At 40.9% G+C, this 26,171-nt stretch overlaps 1 protein-coding gene across 25 annotated transcripts in view; it reads left to right on the forward strand.

Moving 5' to 3' along the window:
- Rbfox1 (RNA binding fox-1 homolog 1) overlaps positions 1-26,171 on the forward strand; it is a 2,027,889-nt gene that overhangs the window by 487,627 nt on the left and 1,514,091 nt on the right. The window lies entirely within an intron of this gene.

A 26,171-nucleotide genomic window follows, 5' to 3' on the forward strand; every position in this document is an offset into this window, starting at 1 on the left:
TGGGACATTAAGGATGCTGACAATACAGAGAAAGAATAAAAAAGAATTTGATAGAGGTCACAAGCAAGGTGCCTGTCCTTTGGGAATGGTCCATGGTATAATGGGCACCTATGAAATAGACCCAGCATCACAGAGCCCGTATCTTCCCCCGCTACTATGCAGATATATTACAGAGCAGTGACCTGGATTTTAGGATCCCTGGGCTCTTGTGATATTATGCATTTTTCTTTTCCTCCTAGGATGATAATTATACCTCCCTGTGCTCCATCACATGACTGTTAGGAGGATAACATAGAATAAAGCTGGACATAACATGGAATAAAAATGGATACATTTTTACAAGTTTCTACCAGATGTGAGAGGAGATCATTACCAGTGTGGATGTTCCAGTTTGAATAGCTACACCCTTGGATAGGGTAGCTTGGTGTGCAAATGCTTTCCAAGAACCTTGATGAATTTCTAATGTAAACTGTTACTCTAGATCCTCGTGAAATTAGTGTTTGGAAGGCAGACCAGCAGAGGGAAGGGAAGGGATGGAAGCACAGAGACAGGACGGAAGTAAGGAGCCATCAAGGGATCCATTACTTGAGCAAGTTATGTGTGTATGCAGGCTTAATTTCCTCATTTCCAGAATGGAAATGGCAACACACATTGTATGAGGCTGTTGAAAACATCAAAATGGCAATGGCAGTGGTTACTTTGGTGGCTTCAGGTGACCACTATACTCGTTTCCACATAATTCAGCAATATGCACTATGTAGTATGTATTACTTTACATGCACCAATTTATAAAATTCTCACAAAGCCTTGTGATAGAGGCTGTGATAGGATGTTTTTAGTAGATGATAAACTATGGCTAGAAAGACTCAGGAGCTTTTCTACAATCATTTAACTAATGAGAATAGATTGTGGATTCACAGCCACGTCTGGCAGGGTACAGAGTGTTGACTATTAATTACCATACCATGTAAGCCCCCAGATTATGGCCTGCTGCACAGTGTGTGTTCAGTAAATGTTGGCCGGTTCTGCACTCTGCAACATATGTTGTGTCTTTCTTTGGTCAGCGACATGGATAGCTGTCCACTTCTTAAAAATCTTCAGTTTTTCTTTCTTTCTCTAAGGCACACCCTCACATGTGGAAAACAAAACTATCAACAATAAAATGTCTTTACTTATGTTGTTCCTTTCTGTTTCACAGCAATCATACATAGCAAGATATTCTTTAAAAATAGAGGCTTGGACAATTGAAGTACATTATTTAGAAGTACATTCCAAGTAATGTTTAATGACTCAGCCATTCCATTGCTACTTCTTGTGTGCCCAAGAAAAATTAAATTCTTATGTCTACAAAAATATGTGCTAATAATCATTAAAATTTTATTTTCCATAGTCCTTAAATGGAAACAAATCAAATGTCTGTTAACCAGTTAATAAATAATGTCATATCCACAGTATGGAATACAAGATAACTCTTAAAAAGAATTACCTATAGATATATGAAACAGCCTGTATGAATCACAGAGACATAGTGACAAGTGAGAAAAAATGTCAGAACAAAGTAATGTACCTTGAATGATTTCATTTACATATGTATGAAAACAGATGATGCTCATCTCTGGTAGTAAAATTAAGAGTGGTTACTTCTGGAAGATGGTGACAAGGTCGGGGCTCATGAGGACCTGCCAAGTGATGGAGACTTTACACACTTTCATTTGGATGTGCCTACACAGGTAACTATCATATGCAAAATGTCTGGCATTGGACATCAGATGTGTGCCCTACATAGTATGTGAGCCATGTGACTAGAGATAAAATGAATCTATACCACCAAAAAAGAAAGAGAGGTGTGCAAGAAAGAAAGAGCAGAAGAAAAAGAGGAAGAGAAAAAGGAGGGTAAAAAGAGAAAGAAGGAAAAAGTAAAGAAAGAATGGAGGGAAGAAAGAAAGAAGGGAGAGAGGAAAAAGGGAGGGAAAAAAAGAAAAATCAATAAAGGGAAAACAAAAAATATAACCTATGGTAATGAGAAAGAATAAACAGATAAAGGAAAGGAAAAAAGAAAGAGAAAAAAGCAAGGAAACAAGATGATTAGAAGATAAGGGTAGAGGGAAGGGAGATAGAGGACACCAGGAAGTTTAAGTATACCTGACCGAAGAACATAGAACTTCAGATCAAACATCAACTACATGCATTTATTCTTTTTTTTTTTTTTTTTTTCTCAACTGCAGATTCTAATTGCCCAGGGAGACGAGGCTTTAAAAAAAATCTTTTTCTTTCTCATAACCATTGTTTCTAAGGCTAAATTGTCATTGCTGCAGCCAGATCATATATTTTTTTGTGCTACTGCAGAGAGGTAACCTTTTATTAATTGAATTTCTAATGGCAATTCATCAAAGTAAGCGATCCCAGTTTTTAATGCACGATCCATATTCATGGCATGTTCTGTTAGATAAATAATAGTGGCTCCAGGAAAGTGCTTCTGTGAGGTCCTTTTCCTTCTCACATCAGTTTTTTTCCCCACTAAGTACAGACAAACAGTTGTAATTTAAGCAGAACAAACCCCACCTGTGGAGGAAATGCTGCTTAAAGGGAGACAGAAAGAATTACAAACCCACGGAATTCAGTGAGAGTGAATGGCTTTGCCAGTTTCTTTTCTCTCTGCAGATTGACAGTGAATATGTGAATAACGTTTGCTAAATCTGGACTTTGAAAACATGACAGCAAGCTGTTTGTGCCAACAATTTTTCATGGCATATGCCACCCCTCCCTCACCACACACAGTTTTAATAAGATGGCACATGGGCTATTGAGAAATGTTAAAACCCCGCAGAGGAAAGAGCTTTATCTTCCGACCAAATTCTGCCCAGCAATGTTTATGACAGCTGAAGAATTTATCTTAAATTCCCTCTGCTAGCTGCAAAGCACATGGCCCTTTGTCCCCAAGCAGCCTGTAAGAACCAAACTAAGATGTCACATACATAATATAACAGATAAATGGCCCAATTTCCATGTCCACATGATAAATGGAAGGCAAGTCCAGCACACACATATTTGCACATTAATTGGCCCTGCATGGTCCCATTCTGTTCCTAAGTTGCTACTGTATGACTCGTGGACTCCTTCCCCTTCAGAATCATTAAGCCTGTTTTATCGCACAAATGCATACACATTTCCCCCTATTTATCGTCACGCAGCTTGCCCTGCTGTGAGAGAACCAAGTTACCTGGGCACTACCATTGGATTGCAAATGCCTATGTCTGAGCTCTCTCTACTACTAACTGTGCATTAGCACAAAAATTTGAGACTCAACCCCGCACTGGCTCAGCTGACAGCCAAACAAAGAAGGTGGCTGACCAGGGTTTAAAAAAAAAAAAAAAAAAAAAAAAAGAGAAAAAGAAAAAGAAAAAGAAAAAGAAACCTCATTTCTTTTCAGTTACCAGTTGGTTTCTTGCTTCACCTTAATGATTTCCTGTTGATAGTTTAATGGCAATATAAACCCAGCAGAGGGCCTCAATTTTGATAAATGGGACTGCTTCTATTTCATGGCCAAGCAATCGAGCTGGGATTGATTGATATTACAGTTTTGCTATCCCAAATAATTGCAGTGGCAAACTATGCAGGTGGCAAAACCCAGTGGCTTTGGAGAAATGTAGGTGGAACTTCCCACCTACCAATTTTTTTTTCTTCCTAAAAGAAACTGTATCCCAAGCCAAGGAATCATTTTTGTTGTTTTAAGCCTAATTCATAGTAAAGCAAATGGGAATCTTAAATCTGGCCCATCTGATGAGGGAATCAATGCTCTTGAGAAGGGGTTGGGCTTCTCTTGTTATGGACAGAGCAGTCCTGGCCACCTAAATCATTTGAGAATCCAGCATATTTCACATGAGACAAGTGATGCTGGCTTGTGAGGGGTACAGTGGAAAAATTACAGACTTTGGGTGGTCTTAGAAATGAAGCACAAGTCACAGGCTCATAGTAGGTCCTGTGACTATTGTCAAGGCGTTTCACTGCTAAGCAAGTCATTTATTTGTAAGGTGCAGTGAGAAAACACCTGTGGAAGTTGATTTGAGCCTTTGATGAGGTGACCAATACGCAGTGCCTCTGACACAGCCTGGCACTACGAAGGTGTTCAACAGTTATTATTAGTTAACTTGCACACAAAATCTTCTCGGCTTTTCTATTTTGTATAAAGTGAAATCATTAATAACCTAATTAGAAATCCTTTTGATATCATGGCAGTACCTTTGCATCATGACTGTCCTCAACCCAAATGAGGCAGAAGTTTACTTACCTGGCTCAGTTCACATTGGAGTTAGTGGCCCTCTTTCCACCCAAAGGCAAGGCACACTTGAATATCAGTGATATTTTCCAATGAGTACACTTGTCTTTTTCTAGTTTTACTAGGGTACAATTTGAGAATCTTCTCCATCCTTTTTTTTCCCCTTGGTACCAGGGATAAAACTCATGACCTCAAGCTTGCCAGACAGGCACTGTACCACTGAGCTATATCCCTTGCCCTCTCTGTCCTTAAACAAAAGAATATTTTTGTAGAACAAAGGAATATTTTTAAAGCTCTGAAAAATTATCTGGCCTTAATTCAAGGGCTCAGCACTCTCAGCTGGCAATCTGGTTGGTGCTTTTAATTCGATGGACATTGAAGTGACGAGTTATTATATCCTAGGCATACTACTGGGCATTAGGGACAGATGCATGACTTTGACACCCTATTGTGCCCTCAGAGAACATATGATTCAATATGGTAGGGTGGATCATAAATACTATATTGTCAGTTTGACAGAGATTCTCAAAAAGGTGAAACATTCTCCATATTTGGTGAGGTTTGGATCTGAGTTCAAACATAAGCAAGTCAAGATAGGTAGGGACTACTCATACAAGTTTCCTAGAGGAAGTTTGGGGATAGTTTTCTGTGCAGCCCTGAAGATGTACTTGGTCATCATCAAATAAAGTTGTGAGCACGAGAAAAGGCACTAGAAGTCCATAGCTTGCTGCACAGGGAATAAACATTAAAGGAGGTGTGGAAAACTCACTTTCCTCATTCTAAAAGTTGAAGGAGATTGGAGGTGATTGAGGGAAACACCAGACAGCAAGGGCAAATTAGCCTCCTGGAAACCAAGGCATGAAGTGGATAGAAGAAAGAGATGGGGTACTGAGGGACTCAGGGAGGAAATGACAGTGAGGGTTGGTGTCCCTGGGCCTGGTTGATGTACAATCAGGAATGTCCTTAACAATAGCATCTCCCGTACAGATATGGGTAGCTTACCCAGTAAACAGAAGCAAAGGACCCATAAGCCGCACTCTAGACCAGCTGTTCAAGCAAGCAAATGTTTGAATCAAGAGAGCAATGATCCCCTAGCTTGAAGGAAAGATAGGACTGTGGAAGGAACTTTCAGGGCCCTCCAGGCTTGAGTATTTCATAGGTTGGAGGATGGACAGGGCGTGGCATATACGAAGTTGGCATCTGGGCACAGACAGAGGTTTGCCAGTCAGAAGGTGACTAGAGCATCCTGGGGGACATTGTGGGTTGCTTGACAGGGCTTACCTGCCTGGAAGAAAGCAATAGCAATGGTTGGACTGAGAAGGACATTTTTCGTTGGTGACATTGTGAGAGAAAAAGACAGAGAGTAAATGTGGATAAATTTGAAGGAGAGGAAGAGAAATTGAAAGAGGTTATGCCTGGCAGCCTTCATTTTCCCAGTGAATTGCAGAAGGAAATATATGTGCTGAGAATAAGGAGAGCAGAGGCAGAAGTGGGAGTCAGAAAAGAGAAATAAGCAGACAGAGGGAGAGGTAGGTTCACCCGTCAGGCCTGGGCAGCAAACTGATGTGCAGAGGTGATGGCAGCTGGCATGGGGCAAACAAGAGTCTCCCATAGCAGTGGTCACCCCATTGTTCTTCCCCACATGTGTGTGAGTCCAGGAACCCAGGGATCTTTACCACCCTGCTCAGAATGAGTGTGATGTCTGCATTCTACAGACAAACATTCTGAAACCCAGAGAGGTCACACAGATTATGCTCAAGTGCACAGTAGTAGGGCCTATGTTTAAAACACGTCTGTCTGACTTTGATGCTGGGCCCTCTCTTTTGTGAACATGTTACCTCAGTTCCTATCTCCAACCTGGCGGTAACACCCAGGCAAATGACTTATCCTCTGTGTGTCTCCTTTGTCTCCTCCACAGAAATAGGATGATGAATGAATCTTACAATGTTTTCGAGATAGAAGGGATAAAGTCACATACAGAAGATAATTAACAGCCTGATACAAGCATACCTGAGAATGAGGTGTGATCAGAAAGTGTAGTTAATATTAAATTAAAAATTTTTTACAGTTAAAGATACACTGAATCCCCCACAAAATACTCTTCCTGCTTTGGAGCACACATATACCATAATTTTTACTACTTTTGGAAGCAGGCCTGGAAGTTCGTTTTTTGTGTGTCTTTAATTGTGCTGTTGTGGTTGCCTTGATGTTGTGAGATGATTCAAAATGGTTACATTCATGTTCATTTTGACTTTGGAGAAAAGCTGGAATTTGTGTGATGCCAGATCAGGTGAGGACAGTGAATGAGGATACACTGTGATATTTTTATTTGATAGAAATTACTGTAAACATTTTAAATCAATTCATGATATCTGAGCATCCAGGACAGCATAAGTCAAGAAACTCATGAAAATGACTTCAGAGCTTCTTCAGACGATGGCAAGAACGATGGTACAAGCATGTTCCAAGAGACAGAGATTAATGGCAGTATGTCTTTTACTATGATACATTTTTTAAAAAATTTAAGCATATACCATATTGTTCCATTACAACTTACACATATCTTTGCACTTGTTACGTAGAGTATGCTTGCTAGCTCATTGTAAGCTGTTTAGGAAATAGAAGTACAAACTGGAATCAACTGTGAACCTCTAACTCAAATAGAAGCATCATTCTAGAATCTTCCAGAAGCACTTTATTCCATGGACATTAATTAATGACCACTGGAAAACTGAGCAGTTGTAAAACTTTCTTTTTGCTCTTTTGGTATATTAAAACAATGGGTGTCTAAAACTATGAGGTTTTGACAATGACTTAGAAGGTCCCAGTATTTGCATATTGCAATAGAGACAATGAATAAAAGGTACAAACAATAATCTTACATTTATTTACCATCTGAGTATACAGCAGGTACTCTACAAGTCTTTTTATATATCATCTTATTTAATTTTGTCCTTCTAAAAACCTTATGGAGTGAGCAATGTTATTTGCTCTGTTTGCTCTACAAACTGAGTCTTATGTGGCTAATTAAATGAGTCACAGAGTTAAGTGGAGGCAGATCAAGAATCATGGCTGTCAGTCATAAGCTGGGTTTCTGAGAAGTGAAGCTAGGAGTTATCCCACTGTCTCTGAGGCAACATCTGGCTCCTGAAACCCTGGGGAGAAAACTCATTCTCTTCTTCTAAACTCTGTTCTCTCTAGACTTCCCCAGCCTCGCTGATTCTCTGTTTTAAGCTTTTGTGAATGCTCCGTGTTCACAAAACGCATTCCTACACCATAAATTATTTCCTACAGTTTTGACACCATTTATTTCCATAGCATTATACATTCCAACCTTCTGACTATTTAAGATCAAAAGATATGCTCCCGGCCTCATATTTCACTCTGGTTCTCAAGCGCTGTGCACCAAATTAGATTGAGCAGCGGAGGCTCCAGCCTGTCATCATCTGTAATATTACATGATCCCAAGGATTCAGCATGCTTTATCAATGGAAAAAGGAGAAATGGACTCACAGTGGTGGACTTTCACAGAGAAGATGGGAGGAGACCTACAGATGGCACCATCAGAGGGGAAGTTTGGGATGTTCAGATTCAGTCGTGGAAGTGAGGATTAATCTGGTTGATAGTGGAAACCCCAGGCCAACAGCAAAGACTTACAAAGGGCCGGAGGAAGATCTCTATAGGAGATACAAGCAGATCTCTATAGGATCCAGGGGGCTCCTGAAAAGAATGATAGAAATACTGGTCCTAGCCAGAGAGAAGAGAGAGGGGTTGTAGCTGGGCTCTAATGTTCTAGCAAAGGACATACTCAGTATTTATTACCATCTGAACCTCTTTAGAGAAGATATGCTTTGTTCAACAGTTTGAAGAGCTTGTTTGATCACCACTCTTCAGACCCTGGTAACTTAAAATGAAAAAGACCATTTTCTGCTTTCAAGGAGGCGATGATGTAGCAAGACATACAAATAATAAACACATGATTTTAGTCAAGTTCTAGTAGAGATGGGTGCAAGGGAGGCAGTGAATACTTACACAGAGGTGTTAAAATCCCTGATCAAGCCTGAGAGGGTCAGACAGGCTGAATATTTCTTTCCTATTCACCCACATACACTATTCCAAGGCCAGAGGAGATATTGGGGTCATATGCCTAGATACCACATTTCTGACATGTTTTTGTAATCTAGAAGCAATTTTTATAAGGAACAGAGAGACTGCTTTGGATTGACTGTGTGTGAGGATGAGAAATAGATGGGGAGAGAAAAGGTGGACATGCAGATGAAGGACATTCAAGGTGACTCCATGATGGTGATGGTAGTGATACTGACAATGGTGGTGGTGATGGCAGTGAGAGCAGCCAACGTTTACTGGGTGCCTACTGTATGCGAGGCACTCTGCTAAGCATTTTATATGGATTGCCTCTTTTATTCCTTCCAACAAACTTGGGAGCATATTAATATAACCTTCATTTAACGGATGATAAAACCAAGGCTCAGAGTTTATAGCTCTATCCAAGGCCATATGGCTATAGGCAAAGTTAGGATGCGGATTCTCTGCACTTTGCCTTCTGAACCAGCTAAAACGGGAGAAGCAGACTTGAAAACCCCTGTGGGTTAAAGTTTGCATTGCTCAGCACAAACCTCTCATGACAAATGACACTAACACACTTTAGAGAAACTTAGTGCCTGTGCCTGTTCCTTGGCACTAATGTAGCTTGACTTGGGGCTGATATCCCACTTAGCTCTCCAGAATGACAATTAGGGGGTGAGAAAAAAAAAGAGCTATTGCTATTCCGGCTTTCTCTATTGAGCTATGAATAAATGATGATCGCTGTGAAATAGTGTGGTATTTAGATTGTTTCTGGTAAATTAAAAAAAAAAAAAAAAGAAACTAAAAATCGAATGAAGTGGTAACCCACACAGCTATTTCAATAAGAAGAGTGAAGCAAAATGCATAAACTCTTTCAGTGTCTTCCTGGCCTTGTCATTCTAATGTAGTTTGCTAAAAAACCAAAGCAAGACAAAGCAAAGCAAAACAAAACAATATTAATTAACACTGAAACATATACATTTTACATGTTGATGTGAAATGTGTTAATTACTTCTTATACTTCGCCTTGGTACTGTCCTTTGTAGCAGCACAGACAGGAATTTTGGAGCACCCTCTTTAAAGACCTGCAACCAAATAGATGTGGCGAGCTCCTTGCAATGTACAGAGCTACTTGCAGGTTTGGAAACAAACAGAGAGAAAGCTGTGTGGAAACAGCATGTGAGCGATTTCAGCTAACATAGTCTCTGACTGCAAATGCAGTATCTCAAGAGTTCCAGTGAGCAAACACTCAGCTGGCCAGCGGGGTTCTCAGATGCTAAGTAGAGACTGAGTGGCTGCTGGGCTACTTTCCTTTGAGTGTATGCAATCTCTGGCCTAGATTCTCTCCAGACCTTGCAAATGAGTCTCAGTCAAATCCTAGAGGAAGGTCCTGAATGCCAAGTGTGTCTTATGATCTACCATTGCATCAAGAGCAGGGTGGTATGCTTCTTTGTTTTCCTGCTTACCTAATACACTAGAAGTTAGGCTATGCTGCACTAACACTTACACACTTTAGCTCATCAGCCTGTCATTATTTTGCATTCTACAGAAGGGAAAACAGAGGCCCAAAGGAGCAAAACTCTTTGTTCATGGTTGCACCACTGGAAGTGAGGATTCAGCCCCAAATCTGACCACAGCACCTGTGCTGGTGTTTGTCACCCCACAGTTCTTGACAATATTTCTTTTGTGGCACTTTTCATGGAAATGGGGGCCAGAGTTAGTTACCCATGGAAACTCACAGGACAGGATCTGTTGAATCTCTGAATGACATGATGATGGATACCTCAGTTTGAGCAGAATTTATCACTTTCAGCAGCCGCTTCACCTGCTGTATCATATTTGCATCTTACAGTAATGCTTTGGAGGATTTGGAAAGAAGAGTTTTTAGCATCTCTTGATTAATAAAATATCAGAAAGCCCAGGAAGTTAAAAGACATTCCAGAAGACACCTTGACAATCAACAGAGTTCTGGACTCAGGACCTAACATTTTATGTGCGTATGGGACTGAGGGTTCTCAAGACCCTAGACCAGGATTCTTTGTTCTGTGAGCTCTTTCAGTAACTGGGAAGGATGGTGCACCTCATTTCAGGATAAATTTTTAAAATGCATAATTTAATGATGGGTATGGTGACACACATCTGTAATCCTAGCACTCTACAAGATTGAGGCGTGAAGATTACAAATTCAAACCTGCCTTTACAGACTTAGTGAGACCCTGTCTCAAAGCATTAAAAAAAAAAAAAAAAGTTAGGAATGTAGCTCAGTGTGAAGGCTCTGAGTTCAATCCCCAGTACTGAAAAGAATAATATAACATATTTAGAATCACAGAGAAAACTACTTATATTGAAATACATTTAGTAAAATAATTAAAACATAATGCATTTAAATCTTTGTTTTCTTTATAAGCACATTAAACAAGCAAGTCTAGTAATTACCATAATTTGGAAGTAGTGGTAAACATTATGATATTTTGAGATAACGTTGACAATTATAAAATAATATAACTAAAAAATCTATAATTTCTATTGGTGACAATCACAGGTACTGGTAATACTACTGTGATTTTGTTGTTCACGTATATAATGGAAAGAAATGCTAGATTACATTTAGAAGCTAGTGAAAGTAATGTTTTCACTTTTATTCAATATTTATGGCTCCACTGAATTTTATGTGGGAACACGTTAGGGCTCTTGGGCTGCAGGTGGGGAATCCTGGCCATCTTTGGCTCTGGATTTGCCTCAGATCTACTTGGATCAAAGCCAAGGTCAGGTTATGGGAAAATTAGTTTGATTTTGATGTGTTCATTGGTGTATTAGTTAGGGTTCACTAGAGGAACAGAATTAGTATAAAATACATGTATAATTATACAAAGGCTTTATTAAATAGGCTTATGTCATCAGAAGGGGAAAAGTTCAGTGACAACTGTAAAATCAGAGGCCATCTACCACATCAGAGTAGCTGTTGGCACAGGAAAGAGCCAGAAGATCAAAGGTCAAAGGTCAAAGTTCTGGAAGCTCCCCAGAGTCCCCAGTGTGCATCTGTCTGAAAACTGTAGGATCTGAGCTGGAAGCCTGAAAGAAGAGATAACCAGCATCCAAAGGCAGTGGTGAAGACTGGAGCTCCTCTACAGAAAATAGAACCAGACTGCCTTCTTCTTTCCCTCTTTATTCTATCCAGACTACAAGCCTATTAGTTGATACTGCCAGGTTGATCTTCCTTCTTTGGTCTGTGGCCTTTACTTTAGTCATCCACAGGCACATCCAAGGTTGTACTGATCTGCTAGGTTGTTCTTTTCCTTGTCAAGTTAACATATCACAACTAGTCTCTCTCCTTAGTGATGTCCTCACACTCAGTAGTTGGTCTTCACTCTCAGCTCCTTTTCCAGCATGATACATTTGGTCCACAGGGTATAAAAGCTAATTTTTTAAAATACATATGACATGAGAAGAGTGTATATCCATTATTGCACTAGTTCTGGTAGACTTTGTTGTTAAACATATTTTTCAGAAAATAATAATGATAGTTAATATTTATAAATACCTGCTACGCACCAGGCACTCTTTGAAGCACACCTTAGATACTAAAATAATCTCTATTATAATAGTAGCAGTGATGACCTGTTCAGCATTCCCTAGGTTTTTGGTTAATGCTCTAAAAAGTATTTTGCATATTTAAGCCCAGTGGTTCCCCACCACATTTCTAACAAGTCAGTATTAGTTATTTCCACTCTATAAAATGGGGATAGATATATAGAGAGGCTAATACACTTGCTCTGGCATCTGTGTTATTCAGTTCAAGAATGGAACAGGATAGTATGTGGATGATCCCTGCATGGAGAGTTGTAAGGGTGATACTTATGGTTAGTCATACATTCCTTCAGCCCACCTTCCACAGCCAGAAATCAGTCATACCATGGTCCTACAAACTGTAGAGGATACTAGGAAATACAGTCTAGCTCTTATTCAAAGAAATGAGTTTTGGTGAACCCCTGTATCTACTATGAATTCTAATCTGAGACCTGGACAGCTCATGCTTCAGGGTTAAAGTCCAACCATAGCATGAGTCTATTTACATAGGCCTCAGAATCCAGGATGCCATGGCTCTCATCCAAACTGAACCAATCCTTGCCCACAGCGTTGGATGGAGCCTGGGCTTCAACTTCAGCCTGTGTTCTCAGAGACTTTCAGTGCCAGCATTGTCCCCTGAGGGGCTTGTAGACTGCATTGGACACAAATACATTACTGCAAATGAGAATGAGAAAAATCTCATGCTGTGGGGATTTGGACTCTGGGTCTATTTTTATAAACTATAAAGAGTCTGCAAATGAAATATTGTCAAACAGAAAACAGATTAAAATGTATAATGTATTGCTATACATATAAATGAATATTTAAAGTGTCCTATTTTTAGAAGGAAATGATTATTAGCTTTTTCTCTTTAATTTGTTTCATTAAAATTTTTTTTGAATGATCTCATGCTTGCCTTTAGGATCTGCTGCTTTGAACTTCTGTAAGTGGCCAGTTTATTGTCACGGGGATTAGACTGTAGGATGAAAGACATGGGTACTTGAGTCATGCATTACCTAGTACCATGTGTCATATTCTGTTCTTAGCTCTTATGGGCTATAATTTTAAGCCTTACTTTAATGGAATTTTTGAAGGAGGAAGAGACAGTTTGTAAAAGCAACATGGTATTAAAGATATGCATTGCTTTAAAACACATTCATACTTCAGATATGTTTTCACAAATAAGCATATGTTAATATTAGAAAAACTCTTACAGACTCCCAAAGAGAAAACAAACAAATAAATAATAGCAACACAAATATAACCCTGTTCTTGATAATTATTTTTCTCAAATTCTCCAAGCATGGAACAAGGGTAACTGCCTGGTAACTGACCATGTATTAACTTCCATCCTGTGTTTTCTAAGGAAACAACCTAGAGGTACGTGCAGTCCTTAATGTGAATAGCAAGTGCCCAGGGTCTACCAGTTGTCCACAACAAGGACTCCCCTAATTACCACAAGTGAGGAACTTTACCATATGGTTTGTCTACTCCTGGAGTCAGAAGCCCATCTTCTTACCCCTGCCTGGTGAGTGTGGTGTCCCTTGGCTGCCTTTCCTCTCTTTCTTTCTTGTTCTAAATTGAACACTAATCTCCTAGGAAAGTGGGTGGGAGAATCACTTTGATTAGTGACAGTTCCATGGACATATTTCTTTTTTTTTTATATTTCACATACTGAATATTTTATGAAAAAATTTTTCCATTAACACTGTGGTTTAAAAACCATTACTAGAAGTAGGAACCCTAATACTTCTCCCTTGAAGTACAAAACATAATCTCATTGATGGCAGGAAATATGATGGTTTGCAAAACACATTGGGTTAAGCAGTTGAACTCTGAGGTCACAATAAGGGTATGGTTTTCAGTTCTTTCATAACACACTGAGTCCCCTTTCACCATTTCACCTTCTTGTCTAGAAGATGGAGGTAATCAGTGTCACTAAGTGGTACTATCAGGCTGAAGATCAAATGGGACAAGGCAGCTGTGTCATGGAGTACATAGGTGAATATAGTTCAATTTCACCTCTAAGTAGCATCCTGGACAATGACCTAGTGATAACATTCCCCTCTGTGCTTTCCTATCAGGTGTTGTCCTGTGATAGACCTGAGAGTTTGATTGTAGCTCTAGGCTTAGGTGAGATGGATGACCAAAAGATGGCAGAGAGTCTTTGTGTCTAAATATTTGACCTTCCAGGGCCTCGCTTAATTCCCATGGCAGAGATAGCTCTGAATTCACCAAAACCCATTTCTTTTCTCCCTCGGATACACAGGAAGTCTTTACATTTCCCAGCTTCCTTACGGCTTTTGGGACTATGTGACTCAGTTTTGCCCAGTGGGAATTGGGTTAGACATGATGTAGAATTCTACTAAGAATCACCCATAATTCTTTCCCATGGACCAATAAACTTTCCTTTTCCATCTGAGTTGAATGAAACAGACTTTAAGGAAAATCCCTTAATGTGTCCTTACCTTAAGGACCTGATCTTTAATATGAGTTCTAATGGATGGAGGAACAAGGAGAAGTTTTTACACATAGAAGACATTGGTGGATGACGGGGGGAGTGGTCCAGAAGGTTCTTACAAGAAGCTCTATGAAGGGATTTTCAGATCCCTGTAGCACAATATGGCACTGGCTCGGGGACAAAAACTTTCTCATTTCACCATGCTCCAGTGCTCCAGAGTCTCTATAGACTCTCCCACAAATAGCTATGGGTTCCATGAGGACAACTGATTTGGTCCCTGAGATGGGGTGAGTTAGAATCATTGCCCTTAGAACCTTAGAAGCAGGTGTGTTAGTGGCACCTGCTTTGTAAAGCCTGGTAGCTAAAGCCAGATAGATGGTCTTTGGATGGTTCAGGAGGAAAATTCTCCCAATTGAGAGAAACTCCCAGACCTCTTGGCCCCTCTCAGCTCTTCTAAGATAAGAGTGGCAGCTGAGGTTTGCCAGACTGATGCAGGATTCCTGCTGCTTGCTCTCCACCCCCTCAGTGATCTGCCTCCGTGGAGGGATTTTATACATCATTAAGAGAGATGTCATATGCGTCAACATAATGCTGTGTTCTTACCCAGAATGTCACATTAGACTCCTGAAGGCTTTAAAAAATAAACTTCAAACATAACCACATTTTCCCCCTTAAATCATTCAATCTGCCATCTGATGCCCCAAAAGGAAGCTGTTAGTAAAATAGCAACTTGCAAGGTTAAGAAAAGCATCTCACCAAATGTTAGCTAAAAATGTGAACTTTTAGCTAAAAATGTGAACTTTTGGAACCTGTGCTTAGGGAATGGAGTCGGAGAGTACCCTGACAGAAGTGTTTTGCACAGATAGGTTTCTCAAAATCTCCTTTCCTTCTTTGAAGTGACGGACAGAGTATTTGAGACTTAGCTAATGGTCCCTGAAGGATCCCGTCTCAGTTTGGTTTTTCAACTCTGTACTCAATTTCAGAGTTTTCTCCATGATAATTTTTCCCAGAGAAATTTAGTTTGAAAGCAAAATAGAGAAATATGTTCTACTTAATCCTCAAGTTTGGAGGCAGGAAATGATTTTCTTGCTTGTATGTTCATTGACAAGTTTTCACTGGGCATCTTCTTGGTGACAGGTGCCCCAATGGGTCTTGGAGCGCTTACTTCTGAACTTTCCCACAGTAATCCCACTCTGTTATCTTGGGGGAGTTAACTAATGTCTCTGTATCCGTCTTTCCTTATCTAGAAAATGGAGATGGTAGATAGTTATGATGATTAAATAAATTAAAACACATAAAATACTTAGACCAATACTTGACAAAGTAAGTATTACAATTTTCATTATAATAGCCTGGCATGGTAGGACACACCTGTGAACTCAGTACTCTAGGAGGCTCAGGTAGGAGAATTTCAAATTTGAACCTAATCTGCACAATTTACTGAAATCTTATCTCAAAAACTGGGGAAGCTGAATATATGGCTAAACACAAAGTTTCTGGAGTCAACCCTAGTATTTCAAAAACAATTCTTTTTTCAAAAAAATTTTTTTTAAAAAGAGAAGTTCTATAGAAATATCTAGAAATTATCTTCAACTGATGGATGCTTCTAGGATTGTCAAGAGCCTCATATTTTTCAGGGACCATTTGTGTTTACACTGGATATTTAATTAAAAACAGCAATACCTAACATTTAGCTACTTCATGTGAGTTACAACTATTGATTTGTTAATCAGAGAATAGCTCATTATTAAAATAGATTGATTGATCCACCCATTGATCCACTGATCCATCTCTCCGTCATTTTTGGACCAGGGTTTCTTAACCTCAAAATTCTTATTGTTGTGATCATGTCCTTATTTGCTGAAAGTGCCTGAACAAAGGAATGTAATGTGGGAAGCATTCCTGGCTTCTACTCACTAGATGCCAACAGTATTTCTTCTCCACAGGTTGTCACAATCAGAGATGTTTCCAGACATTGCCAAATGTCACTTGGAGATGAGAAAAATCTTCTTAAGACTCGTGGATAGTTAAAGTTTTAAGAAGGTTTTGGCTATGACTGTGCTCAGGCATCCTCTGTAGAGTCTCTCATGCCTATGAGCACAGTCTCATCTATATTTGCCCACCTCTAGATCTGAGCTCTTTGCCATGTACCATGCTGCTGTTTCAGGCTATGAGAAGGATTAAATGGGATGATCTTTTCATACAGTGTTTTGTCTGTATTCATAAAACTTAATATAGCCAGATAGATATGGGCTCTAATCCTGGTTGGATCATTTACTGGTTGTATGACTTCATTAGTTGCTTCATTTGTCCAAGTCTCAATTCTTCCATCTGTGAAATGGGAATGAGTTGAGGCTCTGTCTCATGTAATAGGATAATTCATTGAAATCATGCATGAAGATCTCTTAGCATAAGATTAGGGCCATGTAAATAGTGTAAATAGTGAGTCACTATTACCAGGAATAGAGTAAGGTTCTATACAGAAGTCAGTTCTGCTACCTCTCAACCTCCTTTTATTTCCATCCGGGAATAAGATGCTTCAGAAAGTACAGATCTCATCATCTGTCATACACAGGAGGTGCGGGGGTGTCCCTGATGTGAGACACTGACAGAAGCCAAGGTTATGGTGAGGAGCCATTGGTCAGAGCCGTGTCCCTACAGCTAACTGCAGTATGCATCTGGGCAGGGGAATGCCCTTGTTTTGGAGTCCTTTGTGTTCTTTCCCCCAAACAAGTGCCTTCCATGCCAAGCCATCTTTCCTGTGCAACACTTTAATTTACATCTTTTAATAACTTTGGTTGCCATGGAAGCATTGGAATTCAGTTTTAAAATAGACAAACTAATTGTTTCAGTCAGTTTGGGTATTTGCTGTCAAGGAAACAGCCAGTTTTCCCCTATCACCCAGAGCCTACTTAATTGGATGCATGAGGTGTCAAAATGGCAGAGGGAGTCCTTCCCACCCCTTGACCAGATGAGGGAGCACCATGGGATGTCCATAGAAACTTCCTAATCCAGTTATGCATCTGCCTAGGAAAAGTAGGATCTGAACTATCAGAAAGGTCTCTGGGATATAGGTAGAAGAGGAAGAGGTATAGGTAGAGGTAGTGATAGAGACAGAGGGTGGAGGCAGAGGGAGGGAGGGAGGGAGGGAGAGAGAGAGAGAGAGAGAGAGAGAGAGAGAGAGAGAGAGAGAAAGAGAGAGAAAGAGAACTGGGAACAGACCATTGGTGGAGCTGGGTAGAGTGCAGGGCTTGGCATTTTGACAACCAGGAGGGGCACTTGTTCCTCTGACCTTGGTGGAGGCTCTAATGTTTTCCATCTGTTCTCTGAAATGCTGTGCACAGCAACACACATTGGAACAGGGCTGGAGGCTACTTCCTCAGTGAGGTTGATGAGGAGGCATAATCCTCACCCAAGGACAAAACCTTCCTTGTCCCTTTCTCTGTGTTCATGTACGCCAGGCTTGGGAATCTGATGGACCCAGTGGGCAGGGGACACAATTCGTTTATTCAGTCCTTCCAGACATAGTCATTGCATTTCTATTAGATACATCAGTGAACACAATGGTTCTCTGTCCTTATGGAGCTTATATTCTAGCAGGTGCTCAGACAGTGAAGGACAAGCATAATGCATTGATGTAGGATATGAAAATTAATACCTGGGAAGGCAGAAGGAAGGAGAAAAAGGATGGAGAGCTAGGTGTCTGGTGCAGAAGCAGCATTCCTGGCTGGATTGGCCAAGCATCCCTGAGAAAGGGAGCTGGGAATTGCCTTTGATAGAAGAGGTGGTGGATTCAGTGAACAGGGTCTCAGTGATTTAAGTGTGTAGGAGTCATTAAAATCGTTTCTCTCTTTGGAGCAGGTTAGGGTTGCTTTTCCATTTTCCACCATTTATCTCCATGACTGCACATCTGTGCCTCTGTCCCTCATCTGTTTCATAGGAATAATAGTACTTGGGATGTTTTAAGTAAGCCAATGCTTGTAGAATGACTGGCATGTAGCAAGGGTTATGAGGATAATGTAATGATGGGGGTGGTGAAGATGACTATGGCAATATGATGATACTGATGTGATGATCTTAAGGTTATGGTGCTGATGGTGAAGAAGGTGATGGAGCTTATAAACCAATGCAGGGCACACACAGCATAAACAGGGAAGTACTCATCATTTGTCCTGAGATACACTGAGTGGTCAGAGGCAGCACAGGATATTGTAGAAGCTCCAAAGGGGATGGAGTTCACTCAGTCATAAAGATGGCTGACCATGAATGGTCCTCAGAAACATCTGCAGAATCATCAGAGGCTGTTATGTGCAGGGGGAGGAGGTGACATTACAGTCTGGAGACAGCATCTGTGAAGGCCAAATGAGCACATCCAAAGCCTGGGAAGACTCTGTTCTCTGGAGCTAACAGTCAGTGTCATGAGATGAGCTTGCTCATATCAGCAGTGACCCTGAGGCCTTGAAAAGCCAGCTTCTCACAAGTTTCCACAAAGCCTTCCATGCACAGAACAGTGATATTAACAATGTCCTTTGGGGATAGGAAGAGGAAGAAGGGGATATTGAAGATCTGAAGCTCTCAGTTACCCAACCGAGTTAGAAAATAATTTCAAAGTTTCAGATGCCATTGTTAAACATGTATGCAGGGTTGACATTTGACTCCACGTTGCTTCACATTCTAGAATGTGTTCTAATTTGTTGATCATGGAGTGAAACTAATGTTCCAGAAATATGCCTCACATCCTCATGTGGCCTCCTGTGCCACTCTAACTCCAACTTTGTGCTCTCGTTTTAGAATCATAACCTATAAGTGAGTATGTGGGAGGCTTATTGCCTGGTGTCTGAGCCAGGTCTGTCACAATGATAAATGTGGCTGCAAAATGTAGAACTAAAGAAGTGAGGGGGAACAAAGATTGGACCCCTGTAAGAGGACTGGAGAGTTGTCCAGATGGGCATGACGGTGGCCTGGCTCGTGGCCATGGTAGAATGGTGGGGTGGAGAGGACAGATGATCTAAGAGCTCATTTTCCCATTTGCTTTCTGAAGTGCTGCTCTGATTTTTTTGGTCCTTTATTCTACCTATTGTAAAGATGGAAATGATGTGATATAGTCAAACATAGCTAAAAGAAAACAGTTAAAAACAGTGCAAAAACACCTGAAAAGAATAGACACCCAAGAATGATCTAACATTCATCAGAGGATTAGATTTATTTCTGAGCTTCCTGGAAGCAAAGGCAACATGAGAAATGCATTGGATCGTATCATCTACACTATCTACACTATGTGATGAGGAGAAACAAGAAACCCACCTCTATTAAGATCATTGCATAAGCACAAACCCTGGAGAGAGAGTTAATTGCTGGGACCTGGATAAAAAGGTGGGCAGTGTTTTCCACAAAAAGATCGTCCATGTCAACATTACTTACCCTCATCTGCTATAAATGCTGAGGTCATACTGTTAAATCTTAATTTAGTTAAGGCAGTTTCATGGGTAAAGATAAAGTAATGTGCTCCAGGTGCCTGTCTTTCTAACTTAATACAAGACTAGAGCTGAGAGAATCCCAGCAAGCGGATGACTCACATGCACATTACATTATCTGTCCTGATATTAGATTTCTCAGATGGGCTGCTGGAAGCAGGAGCTGGACTCCAGTCAGCTCATAGCTGGACTCTCCAGTGACTTCCAACCTCTTGGTTATTGACCAAACAAGAAAATGTGCATGCTGAAGACTCTTTTTCTTCTAAAATGAGAATTTGGCAGCTTGACCTTTCTTCTTGAGCTTGAGAAGAGGCTAGGGGAGCTCAATGTATAGAAAGCAGGTTTTTGAATCACAGAAATGTGGTCTACCATCACTTCTAGTAACCTATTTTGTGAGTATGAGAAAGTTACTTTGTCTTTTGTAGACTTAGACTCTTAATTTGTAGCACAAAAGTGGGCATGTTACTGGGATGTTGGAAGGATCAAATGATTTAACTCAGAAAACAGCATGAAACAGTTTCATTTTGATAATTGTAGGTATCACTATTATTTTAATTGTAAATTGAATTATTTGCCATTTTATTGAGTTTAAAGTTAACCTCAGATATCAAAGCCTATAAGGCACATTTCTGTATTGAGAACACACACATACATACTCACAACTGGGTACGGTGGTGCATACCTATAATCCTGGGATTCAGGGAGCTGAGGCAGGAGGACTGCAAGTTTGAGCTCAGCCTGGGAAACTTGTATTGGTTACTACTTCCAGTACTGGCAAAAAATGTCTAACATTTGCAACTTAAAAGAGAAGTTTATTTTGCCTTCTGGTTTCAGAGGCCTTATTCCATAGTTAGTTGGTTCCAAGGCAGAGATGGCCTAGAGAATGAACCTGGCTGGGAATGGGTTCTCAGTCCTTGACAACTAGGAAGGGGATAAGGAGAGAGAGGGAGGGAGAGAGGGAGACAGAGAGAAAGAGAGAGAGAGAGAGAGAGAGAGAGAGAGAGAGAGAGAGAGAGAGAGAGAGAGAAGAGACAGGCAGGGAGAGAGAGAGACAGGCAGGGAGAGAGAGACAGAGACAGAGAGATACACAGAGAGAGACAGAGACAGAGACAACAAGAACAATATCACACCCACAGTGTTTTATTCTTTCTAATCTGGCCCCACCTCCTAACTGCAGTGAACCCACTGAACCAACCTACTGACCAACCTACTGATGAGTTTAGTCCCTGATGATCCAATCACCTTCTAAAACTCCACTGCTGAATGCAGGAGATTATAAGGAGATTTTTAAGATCTAAACAACAGCAAATTAGTGAGACCCTGCATCACATGAAAAACAATGCCTAATTATATGATTTGGTGGTAAGGCCCTGGGTTCAGTCCCCAGAAACATCTATCACACACACACACACACACACACACACACACACACACACACACGTGAATGAAAGAATGCAAGCACTGGGTCTGTTTCCTGAGACTCCAGGACATGAGGCCATGGAGGAGGATGGTCTCATCAAAGATGACAGTTCTTTCATGGGTTGGTGTGATAGTTAACTGGTTGTGTCAATTTGAGTAAGAAATGCCCAACTGAATTGGATCGGCATAGTTCTGAGTATGGCTGAGGGGATTTATTAAACACAGAATACCTGCCCTAGGACAGCTTGTCCTCTGAATGGTGTAAAGGGAAACAAAGAAGGTAGCTTGCTTCTGTGTTTTTGGAGGAGCTCCAGTCTTCACCTTCACCTTGGAAATCATCTCCTGGCTTGCAGTGCAGACTTTTCAGACTTCTAGCACAGACCCTTCAGCTTTCCATTGCAGACACTTCAGTCTCTTGATATGGACTCACATGGGACAGTACAGCAAGCTCTGGGCCTCAACCTTCAACTGAATACTTCAAATCTCTAGCACTCAGATTGCCCTTTTATACTCTTCCACAGCTGATTCTTCAGGTGTCCTTGTAAGCCACCCTTGTAAATTCTTATGTGTTTACATAAGAGTATTGGTGAGTACTGGTCAATACAATTTGGTACATGAAAAACAGATCCTGAGAGGGATTATTGTTAGATGATTGGGGTAATACTCAAAAGAAATGTAATATATATATATATATATATATATATATATATATATATATGGAAAAAGCTGAAATCTAGTCCTGATGCATCCCATAGGGGGAGAATGGTCTGGATACAAGTAGCATCACAGAATTGGTCCCACCCAGAGGCAAGAGGCCCAGGGTTGCACAGCCCCATCCCCTTGACAGAGATTTATGTCCACGTTTGGGAGAGACAGGCAAAATCTCTCAAAGAAGGAGGTTTCCATCAAGAGCCGCCACTCCAGAATCAGGACCCATTGCCCTTTCACATAACAGGCGTGTGGTAAAGAACTAGTAGCATTCACTATGCTTCCTAAACATCATCTATTAATGCCCAGTTTCTTTTTTCTTGTATCTGCATAAACCTCTGCTTTTTTCTCTCATCTACCTGTCTCCCTTAAAGCCATAAGCTTTTTTCCTTCTCTGCACCTAAAGTCTTCCAACCTCCTTTTAAGCAGGGCAGTCATTCCATATTGCTTCCCTTTGAGTCTGTATCTACTCTCCTCAAAGGCTCTGAGATACTAAATCTTTAATATTTCATATTCCTATCATCGCTGCCTCATGGGAAACATGTGAGTAAGATCAATGTTATTCTCAAAGTTCAGTTTTGAATCTACAAAAACACATGAGAAAATAGACAGCAGCCACTCCAAGGTTTGCTGCACTGGAAAAGAGACTTTGTGTTAGATGACCCACTTCAGAACCCGGGACAGCGGCACGGCTCTGGCTGGGATCCCTAGCTGGGATCAATGAGCCGACCTTCTTATCTCCACTGTAAGTTTCTCAGGAGACTGACTGTTCATCCTCAAAAGCCCCCTGGTGACCTTAACTGTTTTTCTTCCCCCAGATGATCATAGCCATATGTGAAAGAATGGCACAAGCAGGCAGTAAATCATGCTTTTTATTGCAATGTGTTTAACTCCTCTTGCTTTGAGCACAACTAGAGTCACAATAGACTATTACAGACTTGAGTTCTGTGGCTACAGATGGTCTCAGAAGGCCTACTGTGCCTGTCAGAGTAGGATCCTAACTCTGCTCCTTGAGGAAAGGATACCGGTGTGATCCTGAAACATCTCTGGGCCTTTTGCTTGTACAGAAGATCAGTAACACCTCTGACCCATTCTTACCTAGAGAATGATTCAGTGGGACAGAGTTCACTGTCTCATTTCACCTTTAAGGACAATAAGAAGAAGAACAGTGTCAGTTGCTTTTTTTCAGGCACTTACATGTAAAATTATATTAGATCCTCCCCACAGTATATGTATATTCAACACCAGAGCATACTCAACATTATTTTCCCACTGAATAAATAGAGGTACAGAGCTGTTGAACAACTTGCCCAAGATCATCTAGCCAATGAGTGTCTGGTCCAGAATTTGAGCCCATACCATACATCTTCAAAAACAATGGTCTTAACCATCATGATCTGCTTCAACAAATTAATTCATAGCAACAAATCACTCTGGAAGACCTACTGTGTACATGTTTGTATATTCTGAAGAGAAACGGACATGGTCCCCTCCTCTTAGTCTATGGGGGGGGCAAGAATTGTCATGGTACACACATTTGAATCACACAAATGGATGTACACATGCGTAAGAGGAACTTTGGAGGAGATTGTGTCCTGCTGAAGCCATCTCTGCTATAACAGTGTTGGCCCAGTCAATCCACTAAGTTTAGGAGGGTTCTTTGAGATAGTGACAAACTGTGTGACAAGAAGGATGTCATGAATATTCTAAGGCAGCAAAGAAAATGAAGCTGAAGTCATTGCTGAACCGGCAAGAAGAAGCCAGCCCAGGTGGGTGGAGTCTAGCAGATCTCTGGGAGCAGATGGGAAGACTTCTGTTTAGCAGAAATGAAGGAGTACCCATATTGGGCAGAATTCTGGTGCTGGTGCTGGTGCTAGTGCTGGTGCTGGCGCTGGTGATCTGTAAATCCTCCTTAGAGACAGGCTGCATCATTGATGTTGGGCAGCATGGCTTTGTGGACTCCAGAAGACTATGTGGGGCATGGAGACATTCTCCAGGTGACCTGAATTAATGTATTACTAGAGTGGCAAGAGTTCCATCAGCAGCATTTTCTGAATTTGTAGTGGTACCTTTATGGGGAAGTCCATTGATTAATATCTAAGCTTGCCAATGGCTGTAGATTTCCTGATTGAGTAGGGTATAGACCCCTAACTTTGGCTGCCACCGTGGCTCATTCAGTTTCTAATGCAATGGCAAGCATATCCTAAATTCTCAGTACAAATGTGAATGAATGGTTTGGAGGAGAGAAGAATAGGGTGCATTTTCCAGGCGAAGAGAATAGCACAAGTCAAACAAGAAAGAAATAGAAGAGAAAATTCCTCCAGTAACTGTATTTCTGCAAAGATTTATTTCAGCGAGCATGTGTGCAGGGAGGGAGATTCTATTTCCTCCGTAGCCCTCTTGCCCCAGACTAGAAATTCACCAGGAGACCTTTGTCCAGACCGCTCCTTGCAGCCTCCCTGCTACTGCCTCATACAGCCTGTTCCTCATCCGTATTCTTTTCAAGACCTCCCTCCAGCCCAGCAATCTGTTTCTGTCTTTTAAAGAAGCTAACAGGACAAAAACAAATCACCATTCTTCAGCGAGTCATGTGAGGATCTTGGGGACCTGGCAGCCAGCTCCAAGAAGGACATGAGAGGAGTAGGCAGTGCCAGGAATGCCAAATGAGCCTTGTCTGCCTGGAAGAAATCGTAACAGCCACTGGGCATCCAGTAAGCTACAGGAGTCCCTTCCAGACCTCTGGGGCTTCAGTTCCAAAGAGCTGCACCTCTGCAGTGCTGATTACCTGAGGAAATTAAATAAAGAGAAATCTTCCCCTAGGAAGAGATGACAAAGCAGTGGCCCCTTTGGGAGGCCTAGAAGATGCAGAACAGAGAGCTGTCCTTTATTCCCAACCTCCCAATTTCTGTGGCTCCAAAGCACTCCCTCTTGCTTTCCTGTGTCAGGAGGAATTGGGGCACAGGTTGACTAAGTCTCACATCCTAGCATTTCCTAGCTACCTTTCTCTCCCTGTCCCTCCCATTTTACCATGGCTCGAAGGTTATATGTGGAGGCTAATTCTCATATCCATTCTCTTGTCCCCTTATCACTGTCATTGAGTTAGACAGACTCTAATCATCATTGTCTTGAACAACTTAGGCCCTGCTAGACTCATGTGCTTGCTGTTGGCATCTTCTTTTCCAGTTCATTTTATGTTTTGCAGCTAGCCGTGTCTTCCCAGAGCTGAACCCAATGTCTTATCATCGAAGAATGGAACATACTCCTTAACAGAATTCTCCACGCCCTCTACAGTCTGTTCTCACAGGTTCATACTGCCTTTTGTACCTGTGCTAGCCAATACTGTGGCTATGCATTTCATGTAGCTTTTACTTTTAGATTTAAATCAATTAAAATTGGAAACCAAGGTTTTTGGTTATAACAATCCCATCCCAAGTATGTCATGGCTACGCAGAGCTCATGGTTAGTATATGGGATAGAGAAGATACAGTATAGGAAAATTTTGTCACCCACAAAAATGTTTATTGGGTGGTGCCATTTCATAGGTCATAAGCCTCTCTGAAATGGAGCTTGTCTCTATCTTTTGTACGTATACTTGACTTCTTCATCTTAATGCTTTTGCTCCTGGGCCAAACAGTCCTGGAAACTCCATCCCTCCATCTACCAACACATTTGTAAATTTTTAGGACTCATTTCAAGTCTTCCTTGAATTTTCAACTAGAAGCGAGTTATCCTACCTTTAAACTCACGTAGCCCCTGCTACTTCTGATCTTACTTACAATTTCTCATAGTGATTTTAGTCATTCATACCATGTGCCTGTAACATGAATAAGGCACAGTGAATATTTATTTGTCGAATGAATGAATGAACAAATGAATGAATGAGTGATATTCTCCCTCTTGGATTATAAACTCTAAGTCCTGACAAATACGGATTATTTTTCACCTACCTTAACTCAGGACACATTCCAGGGAATGCAGTATTTATGTTGTCTCTCAACCTTACAGTAGACTCATTAAGCAAGAATTGATGTGCCCATTTTATCAGCGAGTATATTGACATCAGAGACATTTAGCACCAAAATCCTCGGTTGATCAATAGCAGAGCTAGAATTCAAATCCAAACTTGAATGACTCTAAGCCTTTTATTTTTCCACAGTATAGTGTGAGGCTGCCTTTCTTT

The sequence above is a fragment of the Cavia porcellus genome, unplaced genomic scaffold, assembly GCF_034190915.1.
Source record: "Cavia porcellus strain 051 isolate PalLab524CR breed Dunkin Hartley unplaced genomic scaffold, mCavPor4.1 scaffold_16, whole genome shotgun sequence".
NCBI lineage: Eukaryota > Metazoa > Chordata > Mammalia > Rodentia > Caviidae > Cavia > Cavia porcellus.